A 13,895-nucleotide genomic window follows, 5' to 3' on the forward strand; every position below is an offset into this window, starting at 1 on the left:
AGATTTTGGACCAAATCCAAACCACTTGCCATGCACCCAGTGTCAGTATCCCTCTGAGGTTCTCCTTGCTACTCCAAGACTGGAAGTTTTATTTCCTAATAATTTCAGGATTAAACACAAAGCTGCTACACTCATTAAAGAATCAAAATTATTGAATTCTAAGCATTTAAAAGGACCTTCTTTGCAGCACATACAGACATTTAGGAAAACAGGGAAATTAGTGCACAGCAACTGAGCAATATAAATGCAGGGCAAACACATCTGAAATTCTGTCTTCAGGTCTCGGTTTTACAGCGCTTTTGACTGCAATGATGTTGCACAAGTATAATGCAAGGCGGAACATAGCCTTCTGCAATGAATAGTCAAGAGCCAAAAAATGCCTTCTGATCCATGTATAAAAACAGTTTTTGTTAGCTTCCAAGATCATCAAAGGCATAGTGTGAAGAACCTCATAATTGTTTTATTATACTGCTTTTAAGGGTGGCATTCACTGCAATCATTTTAGAAAACTTTCTGACAACAGTATCTAAAGAGATCTTTACTTCAATACTTCTGATTATGAAATTATTCTAGGAATTCGGGAAGTAAATCAGGATGTACATCTCCACGGTACAGCAGAAACCAGATAAAGTCAGTTCAACTCCCTAGAAATCGATGTTACAGCAGCCAAAAAATTGGCCCAGTGTGTTATAATGCCTGGAAAGGACACACAAATTTTCCACTTTTCCACATTAAGGATGAATCATTTTTCTTTGGTTTAGCATTGCTGCTAAAACAAAGAATAGAAAAGGTGTATGCTAGAGGCAAGAGGGAGAAGGAGGATTTGAATCATTTTGAATTGTTGAAGAGTTCAGTTTAATATGAAAAAAATATATTTCAACAATCTGTAAATGAATGAGCCATAGAGGAAGGAAAGCCATACTTTTTGTATTAAATCAGTCCATTCATTTAACAGTTGGATGTGTTGATAGCTGAATTACCATCTGCCATATAACCAGATGTTTTCCATCCATGTTTTAATGAATCTTATTTTTCTAATCAACTTTGTAAAGAGTAAAAATCTGGTTTTAAGAAGCACGGCATTTTCCTTACACTACATTCCTTTGGCCTGTCAAAATTACAGATTATCTTATAAAATTAAAGTGTTTATGTCACTGTGCTTCCTTTTATGGTGTGAAATGCACCCTTGCTAATGGAAGGATTCTTTCTGATACTTTTGAAAATGAAGTAATGACACTGCAGGCTTTCCTAAAGTAAGGCTGTGGAAATCTATCTGCAATTTGAGTAAGAGCATGCAGATATTGAAATAATTACCTCCTACTATTATCCATGGGCTCTGAAGTAATTACCTGTTTCCATTAGTATTTTATTTGATTCACTAATTTCCTTCAGAAATGCTGGCTGGATGTCCACTACCTGAAAGGATTACTCTACAACTGTCAGCATGAAATTATAACGTAATATGATGTATATCAACAATAGAGCAGTAAAATCCTCTATGCAAGTCCTTTAATTTTTGTTTGTTCAATGTCACAAAAAGTGGCACGGATTTACAATTAGGGGAGAAAGAGAGTGACATCTGCTCTCACATCGATGCTCATCATGCAAGCAGCTTACTGTGGAAGAATATCCGTGTCATTCAGGTCTGGTTCATCACACGAAGGGTTATATGAGCACACTTGAACAGAGTTTATTGAAGGATTGACCTCTGAAATGTAGATGGTTTCTTTGTTATTATATACGGTATGTACTATACTACAGACTACAATACTACTCTTTAATGGATATGAACAATATAAACATGTTATTTTGGCAAAACACTTTGTTTAATTGATGTTTAATATCTGTATGTATAGGTGTATACTGCCTTCGTTAACAAGCAATAGAAATTGTCTCTTTTTAAATGTTTCAAAGAAAAGAATCCATTACAGGTTTTTAACAGGGAAATATTTTCCGTAAGCAGGTTCAAAGTAATTCATCCGCTTTTTTGATCTTGTTATGGTTATATATCTACTTACACTTATGTCCCCTTTTTGTTGTCTGTGAATGGTATCTCCTAATGTTTAGCCTCAGGCATATATGTATCTATAGTGATTTATACATAGTTGAAGTTCCAGGCCCCCAGAGGGATGCCAGTAGCTTGTTATTCTGCAGAATCTTCTCTAGTGTGGGCACCCCCCAGACCCTCCTTTTGGGAAGTGCTGAGCACTGAGACCCATTGGCAAAACCTGTGGAAATTTTCTCTGCAAAAAAGGAAAGATGATTTTGAGTAGATAAACATATTAGCAAAACTAATTTGAGTTTGGTGACAGTTATTTGCCATACTGTCACAAAAACACAGAGGACAAACACAAGTACCTAAAAGGTAAGAAAATTCTTTAGAATATTCTTGAAAGTAGTACTTTTTTTTTTTCCCCCTCTCTTTTTTTCCTCCAAGTTACACAAAAGAGACTTAAACCTAAGAAAAACAATTTGAAGCAGTTATGTGGTGCAGAACACTTCTCAGTGAAGGGAAGAATGTAATTCATTCACTGAACAAGGCTGCCTCCTGATTTAGATAATGGATTTGAATTCAGAGCTACCATCTCCTTTTCAGATGAATGCTCTTACCTCTCTACTATAGACCCCAGTGGAATGGGCTTCTGCTCCCCCCTTAAGTAATTCAGTATTAATACAGTATTAATCAGAATAGAAAAAGAGTTTACAAATCAGTGGTTATGTCATCATTTGAAGAAGGAAATACAAATACTACTATAAGATTCACTTGTAAACAAATGTTTATGCCCATGGGAAGCATCAAATAGAAGACTGAGAGCCTGAGTCACTGTCACCAAGGTAGTGAATTAGATAACTTACTGCCAAAGCCTGAGATCAAGGTTGAAGCCCACTGAATGAATTAGAGAGAGCATTAACAGGATTCTAAGAGGTCTTTTTCTCCTGGGTGAATATCATAAATTTACAGTCTAAAGGAAACATAGTGTACTCCTTGATCTTGTGAACCCCAGTCTTGTAAATCTAACTATTTAAAAGCAGTTTAAGCCTTGAAAGTAAAACAAAACTTTTCATTTTGCTAAAAAAAGAAAAGAAAAAAAAGGTGTTTTCAGTTGGAATTAACTGTTTGACTTCCTGAAGATGTATGAACATTTCCTTTTGACTTCCCACTCTCAGTTCTATTTTATTTTTCAGTTCAGCCCCCAAAATGAGCCAATATTCACAAAGCTCATCAACCAACGTTTTTTCCAGAAACAGCCTACTTGTGCGGAATATTTGGAGCAAGGTGCCAAAACAGGCTTTTAGATGAGCTAGCTGCCTGCATCTGTTTATTCTCATGTATTCCTATGCTCAGCTACACAGGTTTCCCATCAATTTGCAGGAGAGAGCTCAGTATTTTCTTGGGCCATAATGTCCATGCCAAGATTCATCCCAATTTTGCTGATAACTTGTCCCACTGGCCCTTTTATTAACACCAGTGGCCCTTCCTCATCTAACATTAGCTATCTAAAATATATACATCTAGGTTACACTTTAGTCAGTAGAGAGAAACTGACAACTCCATAGTGAGATTGACACTGGTGAATCTTGTTCCCTGGTACTACTACACTCATTGGTTGGCCATCTCAGTCACTGGTAGTCTCTCCCTCATTGTCTGCAGAAGTAACCAGGTAAGTGGCTGAGGCTTGATACTTAACTTTTAAATATACAAATTAAAGTAACCGTGCTCTGGCAATCTTGGCTACATAAACAGCACGCTCACTCTGCAAGGGGAATATTAACATGCCCTTTGTTGCTCAGCCGCTTCTTTTTGCTGAAAGACAACCTGCAAAAGTTGACCCCTAAACAGTGCTTCAGCTCTCGGATACCTTTTAGAAGGTGGCCTCACTGGATTATGTCTATGTGTCTGTAAAGCTAGATCTTCCTTGCTGATAAACATGATTAAATTAACTCATGGAAACATGTCCCTTCTGCCCAATTTTTTTTTTCTCCCAAATATGCAAAAACAGGTATGTGAATCATACCTTCAATCTAAAAGTACAGGTGCTGATTGCTGAAACTGTCACATATGCTGTGAAACTAAAGATGTTTTTTGTGGCATATGACAAGTTTTCAGGATTGGATTAGATGACTCTAGAACTCTCCTGGTTCTGTTAAATCAACGATATTGTTGTCTGTAAAGATGATGTGAAAGTGCTGTTGAAAAGTACATAACCTAAAGAAAATGCAACACATTAATATATGTTGGTTATATGAAAATTATTGCTGTTGGCTGTTTTTCAGGGCTTCTTGAGAGGCTATAAAATGGTTATGCCAGCTCTCTGCTGTACTTCAAAGTAATATGCGGTGTCTATAATGATTATGAAGAATCTGTTTTCACCGAATTTTTCTTATTGACATATAGATTGCAATATTTTCATTTCATTGACTGTAACATACTCACTCTTGGAAGTATACCATGTCATCATGCCCATTCTTGATCAAATAGGGCATTCCAAAGAAAGCATTCAGCAAAACCAACATAAAATTTTGGATGTGACCATGTTACTGTTATCTCTTCCTCCTGTAGCAGGATTTTTCCATCTCTGTTTTGATTCCTTTGTCCTCTTTTTGTCTTCTCTCTGCACCTTTCAAGACATCTAGGGCAAAACTCATCTCACCATGGTTTTGAGAAGTGATAATGCTATTTGAGACAGCTGATTTCGGGGGAAGGTTTCCAGGGCCCATAGCTAAGTAGCAGGTTTATATTCATTGCAGAGAAAAAATATCAGAACATAGCCAGATGTTTTCCAGAGGCAAAAGAACAAAGTCTGGGTCTAATCATGGCAATTACATTGCATTCTATGCTTCTGGTCTTCTAGAACAGGAAATACCTTTTAGAGATAGGAGCTGCCATTTCCAGACCTTTCACATTTTTCTCTTTCTCTGTTTTGTATTGCTGTTGCTGCTTTGCTCATTACCATTTTGTGTAATCTTAAAAGAGGTTTTATGAAGAATCTCTGAAATATAAAATCGAATGGCAGACACTCTGCTTTCAGCAGACAGGGGGGCCCTGTACTTATACTGTTTGCATCATGAACCCTGTTTGTACTGTCCACAAACTGGGAGATAATCTAACCTTATCCTACTTATGCAGCAACCTCAAAAAAACCTGTAGGTAATACTAGTTTATGCCAGCAAAGCAAAATTTCTGATACTTTGGTCCTTGTGTGTTCTTCAGGGTGACGGAACACTGGAACAGGCTGCCCAGGGAGGTTGTGGAGTCTCCTTCTCTGGAGACATTCAAAACCCACCTGGACGCCTTCCTGTGTAACCTCATCTGGGTGTTCCTGCTCTGGCAGGGGGATTGGACTAGATGATCTTTTGAGGTCCCTTCCAATCCCTGACATTCTGTGATTCTGTGATTCTGTGATTCAGGCATGATCTCAAGTAATGATGTCAAAAAGTATAATCTTCTTCTTCATAGATGGTAGTAAGGATATCAACATAGCAGACCTACAAAGGGCAATTGGGTGATTACACTGAACAGTAGTCTTTCACACAAAAAGGACTCCCAGGCATGATGCAGGTAGTATTGAAATTAAATTGTGTTCCAGCAAGTCTTCAGGCAAAAGAAATCTTACTTTGCTAAAGGTTCATTTTTACCTCAGCCCAAATTTCTACTCAGCACAAGCCTGCTTTAAAGGATGACTCCTTCAACTTTAACCATTTTATTTAGATGAGAAGAGGCTCATAATTATGTGGCCCGTCTTCTCCATATGCTGTTATGAATTTTATTGATGTATGTGCTAGTTCCCAGGGGTGACAAAAGCACCCAAAAAAGGTTTCTAACCAAGCAAAAAGCAGAGCTATTCCTCTTGTATAAGAGTACAACTGCTTGACAGAATGTCAGTAAGCAAGTAAGAGTATTGTTTACCACTATGTAAATAATAAAATATTCGACAGTAAGGATAACATATTTTAGGCCCCTCTCACAGAGCAGCACTGTTCTGTGTAACCTGTTTTTAAAGTCAAGCCTGACTCTGTCATGTTCCCTCTGAGCTGAGGTAGAGTCAAAGTTGTGTCAGTTTTAACACACTGTTATAGTATTCACATAATTAAGTACTTCATTTCAATGAAAATAATCTCATTACAAATACAGTAGTTAGCAAGCAGAAAAAAATATTCATTTAGGAAATCCTTTCATATTTCACATGTCAGTCTAGCAGCTTTGTCTTATTAGCAGGTTCTTCTAATGTAGGAATTAATTATTCCTAGATAACTCATTCCTCTTGCGGTGTATCTCCACACAGTCAAGTTGGAAGTCCTACATTTAACATGCTACTTCATCGTTTAGAAAACACAAGTAGCTTTTGTTATGTAGATTTGACAAGACGCTAAGAATTATCCTTTCCAGTCACAAAAAAAATCTATGAATGAACATATTGCACCTTCCCAAGGATATCTTGCCCTCCCTCCCCCACTTCCAAATTTATGCTCCATGAGATCTCATGCAGGCTACAAAAGCAAGATATTTCTTATGTCATCTGTGGGAGTTGGCCATTCACATTATTTTGGTTCCCCAGTTCCTGGCCTGCAGCATGGTCTGTGGAGAACCTGTGAATTTGTTCTATCAAACCAGCATGGAAATGGGACAGTGTCCTTTCTAGCCTTCTATCTATTATAGAACGGGAATTTTCAATATAGTCTCCCTTCTAAAATTTCTCAGCTATACTTTAGATTGAAAAATGGTAGAGATATATTACTCCACACCGTATATAGCTACAGATCACAGAAATCAGAGAGTTTGCCATTCTGTCCTGCGCAGCACCAGGTGGACTTTTGAGGCTGCAGAACTTTGAGATTAAATGAACAAATGAGATTGATTTACCCTTTGATGGATGCAAAGGAGTTAACACAGAAATGGGAAGTAGAGTTTGAAGCTTTACGAATAGCTTGACCCAGATTTGGTTTCCACTCCTGAACATCTGCTGCTGTTTAAATAGAACCCCACACCAAATCTAAATGAGAAAAAACAAAGACAGAAAAGAGTCTCTTCATGCAGTCCTCCTGGATTTTTATCAGTATTCACTATATACATAAATCCTATTAATATGTATCAGTCAAGCAAAAATCTAGGATCTCATTTTCTAGTTTCTGATGGAAATCTTGAGCCCTTTAATTTAAATTGATGCTGATAGTTCATTTCCTTTGTACCAAGCTTTTCTGTACTTCATTATATTTGACAGTCCAAAGTGAAGTGAATGATTAGTTGCAAATAATATTCCATCACTGGTAATACAGACTAATAATACTGGAAATAGCTTTCTGCAAAAGCAAGTAGAGATGAGTTCTAGATAGCACTGGCCAGATTGTGTGATGTGATCTGCTAATTTTTGTGTAATTCAATAAATATTCAAGGCACTAAGACCCAACTGATAGAATGTTTGAAAAAAACTAAAGCAAAGCTTTAATGGAAATTTAGGCATATCTATCTCCATATATGGCTTTCAAAACACACATTTGTCCTATTAGTCATCTGAAAAACAGTAATCACCTCACTTCTTATCAGAAAGGTTTCTTGATTCTCATTCTTTTCAGAACAGCAGCTATGCCAGGAAAGTTGACCATGTCTGTCCCACTTTCATATTTAAGTCCACTGATCGTATTAAATGCATCAGCACATTCCTTGGAAACTATGGCTTTCACTCAAAAACATGGCTGGAGTTTGTGATTTGCAACAGAGGAAGAAATAACAGACAAATGCATCATGAAGACCAGAATCCACTACAGCAGTAGATAGGACAGTAGGACAGCAGTAGGTAGTAGTAGGACAGCAGTAGGTAGTAGTAGGACAGCAGTAGATAGCTCTTGGGCACAAGTCCTGCAGAAAAAAAAAACATAATTATTGTAATTTGTATGAACTCTGATATCATTTCTATGAACAGCAGTTGGTGGGCCAAAAGTTCAGATAAAATGCTAGGAAAGGCCTGACTTTGTTTCCGGTAAAGTTCACTGTATTGTATTTGTATTCATACATAGAATGGTGTGATGAATCTTGAGACAGACTGTGACATACAAACTTCAGCCTTGTATCAGACATGTGTTGAAGATCATATTCAGTGGTGCCAGTTGTAGGAGTCACTTCACGAAACCACATTCAAACGGCCTGAATGCAACAGAGTTCTTTTGTGTAATGCTGGCTGTTGGCACCAATAACTGCTGAGGGTCCAGGCAGGATGTGTGCAATGACCGTACCTACCATGGAGGTAACCGATAGCCTTACAAGTAATAATAATGGAGGCTCTTGAGTTTCCTAGTTCTGAGTGAGGTAGGAGGTACTGGTAGCTGTTTTCTAATTAGGGGAGATGTCTGGGTGATGTAAGAGCAGTTTTTGCAAAGTGACACTCTATGGTAAATACTCAGTGAAATAAGTCCAGATTCAACCAAAGGATAGCAGCATCCACCATACTGACAGCCCCCAGCACAATATGGGTTAATTCCCTTCCCTTTTTGTGGTTTTCCTAAGTGTATGGTCTATGTAAATTACAGTTTTTTAGAAGAAGCTTGACTTGATATTTATTTATAAATATTGCAGGTGCCACCAAACAGAGACAGTGGCACTGATAAGGATGACAATGACATATTGTGCTTGGGGATGGACATGTAAAACACCTGGCCCACTGGCAAAATGCTATCCAGAAGTCTCAAAAGTTCATTAAATTGTTTCAGGCAATCTCCAGAGGGCACATTGTTTTGTAACCTGGCTAACACAATTTCTGTAATTTCCCAGAGCCTGCAATAATTGTAAAATATATGCTTATTACTTTGCTCTACTGGTCTAGAATTGCCAGAAAGCAGCCTGCTAATTTATGTTAATTTATTATGATTGTTTCGTGACATGAAGAAAGCCCTCTTCCACTTAACATTAAAAATAAAGACAAACAAGTTTTGTTCTCAATGATCCTAAACTGTAGGTGAGAGATTTTCAGATCAATTTACTTAGAATTAATAAAGAAGGGCAAGTAATTGTGGCATGTAATAATTTGACTTTAAAAAAAGAAAAACAAATGCATTCCTTGTGGCATAAGTTAAGAAAACATCATTTTCAAAGCAATAGAATGTAACATCTGTTTGATCCTCAGATAATATCAAAAGTGCATTTTATTTGCCTTATCTTACACAGCATCTTATTCTTACCTATATTATAGGAAATATCAGTCATTAACCCAGTAGAAACTATATATGAAAGAAAAAGCAGTATTATTGCTAGCATTGTTTGCTAAGGAGAAAAGCCTTGGGATTTTTTTGTGTGTGCAAGAATACAGTACCACTTCCTGGACAATATCCATCGACTAATACTTATTTTAGAACAACCAGTTCTTTGCATTCTCTTTTGGTAATGTGTGAAAAGTTAATCCCTCAAAGAGACATTTCTAACAACTGAATTATAAAATAATTCTATTTAAATATCATTTTGACTTCAAGGGGCTTTCCTATAATTGCTCACTTCAATTCACAATTACATCATCCTTAACTTTCTTCCCAATTTCTACATCAAAGCAGTAGAAAAATGCACATGCATTCTACTTTCATAAAATTCAGGGAAAGAGGCCTTTGTATTTACTAATATATGGAAAATGTAGTAGGTTTCCCATGCAGTCAGTCAACACAATTAATTTTTATCCAGATGAAATAAAAACATCACTTCTGGAATGGCATTTTTCTGTCATCACGGCAAGGGTTCTTCCTATTTGAATCAAGATATTTAATCAAAGTGGCTAAGGTGGAAGCAAGTCGACCAAAACTTACAGGTACTATGACCAATGAAAACAAGCATGTACCTTGGGGATATCCTATGTCTTAGGTGCATTTCTCTGTTGCTGGCAAAGGGAGACAAGAATGAATGAATTACACCTGAAAAATTATGGATATTAAATCCAATTTAAAAATTAATTTCATGGCCAATAATATATAGAAAAAAATAGCTAGAAACTATTCAAGTAATCAGCTAAAACATCATGCAGTTTAACCCAAGTACATTTCATCTCTAACAGAAAAAATAGTTTCTAGAAGGAAGAGATGTTTGGATTATATTGTTTTATAATTCAAGGTAGAGTAAAGGAGGAAAGGAAGTAGAATTTGGAAAACTTACTTTGTCTGTGACAGGAGACATAGTGATTCCAATAGGCACCTGAAGGAGAACTCCATGAGGAGAATGCACTCTGCTATTTTCATCTGGTCTTTAGTTTCCAAGAAAAAAGCCTTTCCAATGTACCGGAGATTAATTAGTCAAGACACTCTTATTTTTTCATCTGAAAGTAATGCTTTTTTTTTTTTTTTTTAATAAATTGTAACTATCAGTAAGAAATTTTTTTTAATTGAAAATTGTGCATGGAAAATGAAGGATAAACATAAGGAAAGGCAGCAGCATTTGCATGTGTCCTGAAATCAAGACTGGATGAGTTGGTAAGCTTAAGGTCCTTCGCAGATCATCGAGTTTGATGACAAAATCTCTGTGTAAAGCTTTATGACCTGCAAAATAAGTAGTCCAGACACTACAGAAGCTGTCCTGTGTGTCAAGGATAAGCAGATGTGCAGAGTAGAGTTTAAAAACAAAGCAAAAGACCATTCCTATTCTAGCCAGTCAAAGTTAATGCGTGGTGTGACTCGAGTAGTCCTTCATGCTGACAACGCCTTGCAGATGTAATGATTTCTTTAGGATTCCCTCCCCCTCTACAGCTGCACAGGATGGAACCAGCCAGAGGGAATCCATTCTTTACATTTTTATATCCATCTTTTTTTTGCCTAATTAGTTTGATAATTAGACGTGAGAAAGAATCATGTGTCTATGTAAGACAAAAAGCAATACAGTCGCTACAATATATTTACAATAGAAACTTCTTCCCAGTGAGAAGGGAATAGATTATTCTATTTCAGAAAGCAACTATGTGCATTAAGCAAAACATTTTAATTACTCAAGCTGAAACAATAACTTCTGTCATGACCTCAATGGAAGCTTTACTGCCTGATGCTGGAAAAAGTGTTCTAACAATTTTGACATCTCACAATAGCACCCAGTGCATTCTGGACTCCCACTGGAGTCTGTCTCAAATCACAGCACATAGGGGATGCAGCAAGGAACATGCAAAATGTGGAACACAGACAAATAAACCTCAGTAGCTTCCCTCAAAAGGAGTAAGAATTTATCAAGTGTTACCCTTCACTTGCAGTACTAAAGATTCCACTCAAAAAATCCACCACATTACTGTCTTTCGTAACAGTGTTGCATAGGTATTAAGTAATTGAGAAATATGTTCTTAAAAAATGAAATTGAACAAAGATGTTGTGGCTTTAAATATGTTCTGAACTAGCCTATACATCAAAACAGTATTTTGTGCATAAATCTGGACTTTTCTAGAAGTAAAAAAAGAAAAGAGATCTTAAGTTTGGGATTATAATTATTATTTTGGAAATTCAGAATAATTTTCTAATAGATGTTAGCCATGGAAGGAAATTCTAACAGAAATGCTTTTTGTCTGACTTAGGCAGAGTTATTAATATGACCCACAGTATATTGCTACAGATGTAAAAGCTATCAAATGGTCTGGGAAAGTTTTTCTTTAAATATGGCTTCACAGATGTTCAATCATCTGGCATTTCCAAGCAGAATAAATGTGATGCATATAGTATATATTCCCACTGGCCCTCTGTGACCAAGGTTAGCTTTTCCCTTAAAGAAAACATAAAGCATTGATGCACTATTCCTTTCCTTTGCTATGAAATTTAACAAAATAATAACAAAAAATTCGCTACTGCATAACCAACAGTAGTATTTTAGGTCTCAAGCACTGTAAGGTCACAGCTGAAAACTGGTTACAGAATTTTTTCTGATTTTGTTTCTCTTATAAACTACAAATTGGAAAGACTGTTAGTAATTCACAGGGAAGGCACATCTCCGTGCTGAAAGAAAACTATGAAATGAAATGTGTTTTTGTAATGGATACTCAGAAATATCTGCAAGTGCATGTAAATTTAATGTGTTTTCTATTGTGCATTCCAGGAAAAAAACAACAAAACCAACAACCAAAAAAAAAAAAAAAAAAAACCCCAAACAAACAAAGAAAAAACAAAAAAAAAACCCAAACCAACAACAACAGCAACAAAACACACACACACACACAAAAACCCCACACACAAAAAATTATTTCACCATAATTACTAGTACAAAAGAAAAATCCAAGGTCAATACCAGCACGATTCTGAGATCACTCTTGGATGTCATCTTCAAATAGCTAATCCTTGTCAAACATTAATCCAGTGGTATCTGAGATACAGTGTCGGGGTGGGGGGGTTCATATTTGCGCTATGAAAGAAGTATGGTTCCTATGAAGGTTTTCAGTGCTAGCTGGCAATATATGACAAGAGAATTTATCTACACATGGTGTCATGCAAGGATAGTTATTCTGTAACAGCTCTTCTTTAATAGCCCTACAACTTTTTACATAAGGTAGGTGCCTCTTACTCTGTTTAGTTGTGTCTGTGTTCCACTGTGAGAAGGGTGAGCAGCGACACTTTTGAGATTACTCTGTACCTTCATATGAATTGACTTCTGTTTGTAGATAGCTACCATCACTGTAAGGCAAATTATAAAACAAGGGCCTAGTTTGGAAGCTCAGATGTTGATTTTGGATAAGATTGTTTAGTATCCTGTCAAAAATCCAGAAGAATCAGGAAGAAATCTATTTTTTTAGAAAGATAAATGTATTTAATGATTTCTTCTTTGCTGCAGAGGAGACATGACTGTGTTTTAAGCTCGGAAGCATATCTGGCTGAGTAACTCAGAGCAACTTGAAAACCCAAGAGAGCAGAGAAATGCTACTGTGTGGATGAAGTAACTGCCATGCTTTCCTTTGGAAATGTAGGTGATAAATTCTGCTCATTCTAACCCACTTTTATTAATACTGCAGGTAGAACTCTGTTGTTTATTATAGAATTGCATTGGTGGCAGGTAGGCCATATGGTACATTGAAGGAAATATGTTTTATGACATGAAGGGATACCAGGTGTTTCGTTTTATTGCATCATTTTGTTCACTGGCAACTGCATATTAAAAAAACAAAACAAAAACAAACAAACAAACAAGCCACAAACAAACAAACAAAAAACCCAAGCCAAACAAAAACTAGCAAAAAACGCAAACAAACAAAAAAGAACAAACAAAAAAAACCCTCTTTTTTTTTATAACTTTTTTTTAATAAAAATACACAAAACATCTATACTTCATAAGCATCTGAAAGAATCCTAGAGTGCGTTCTGCTTTAGCTTCCTCATTTTCACAGCTATAAACAGAGGTTAAAATCTAGTCTTATCATTCCTCCATGAGGAAAATACACCAAATTTATGTCAAGTCAATGGCACAGTATAAAGTAGGCTGTTTTTTCCTCAATACACTTGCTGCCTTCCACAGAAAATATGTGCCCTGTAAAGCAATGTGAAAGTCCTAGGCTGAGTAGAATATTCCCATTGAACCTGATGGATTGAAGATACAAGAAGCCTAAATCTAAGTCAGAATTTGACCTGTAAAGAAACGTAAGGTTAATAAACAAGGTTTTTAGGTCATGTAAATCTGCATCATTTGGATAAGAATGGTCTTACTTAACAGTAGCTGGACATCTAGCTCAAAACTGAAAAATGAATAAAATGAGATAAAGCAAATCTGCAACCCAAATTACTTTAAATAAACAGAAAAGAAACCCACCATACTTTTCTTGATCTTTTTCTTTTAAGGAATACACTGGTTTTTATCCATCCTACTACTCCTTTCTCTATATCTTTTCTCTTTCTTAAGAAAAATTATAGACCATTTGTCTTGTCAAAGTCTGTCCTTCATAACGGCCACATATATTTTCCGGTTAAAATCA

The sequence above is a fragment of the Caloenas nicobarica genome, chromosome 3 (genome assembly GCF_036013445.1).
Source record: "Caloenas nicobarica isolate bCalNic1 chromosome 3, bCalNic1.hap1, whole genome shotgun sequence".
NCBI lineage: Eukaryota > Metazoa > Chordata > Aves > Columbiformes > Columbidae > Caloenas > Caloenas nicobarica.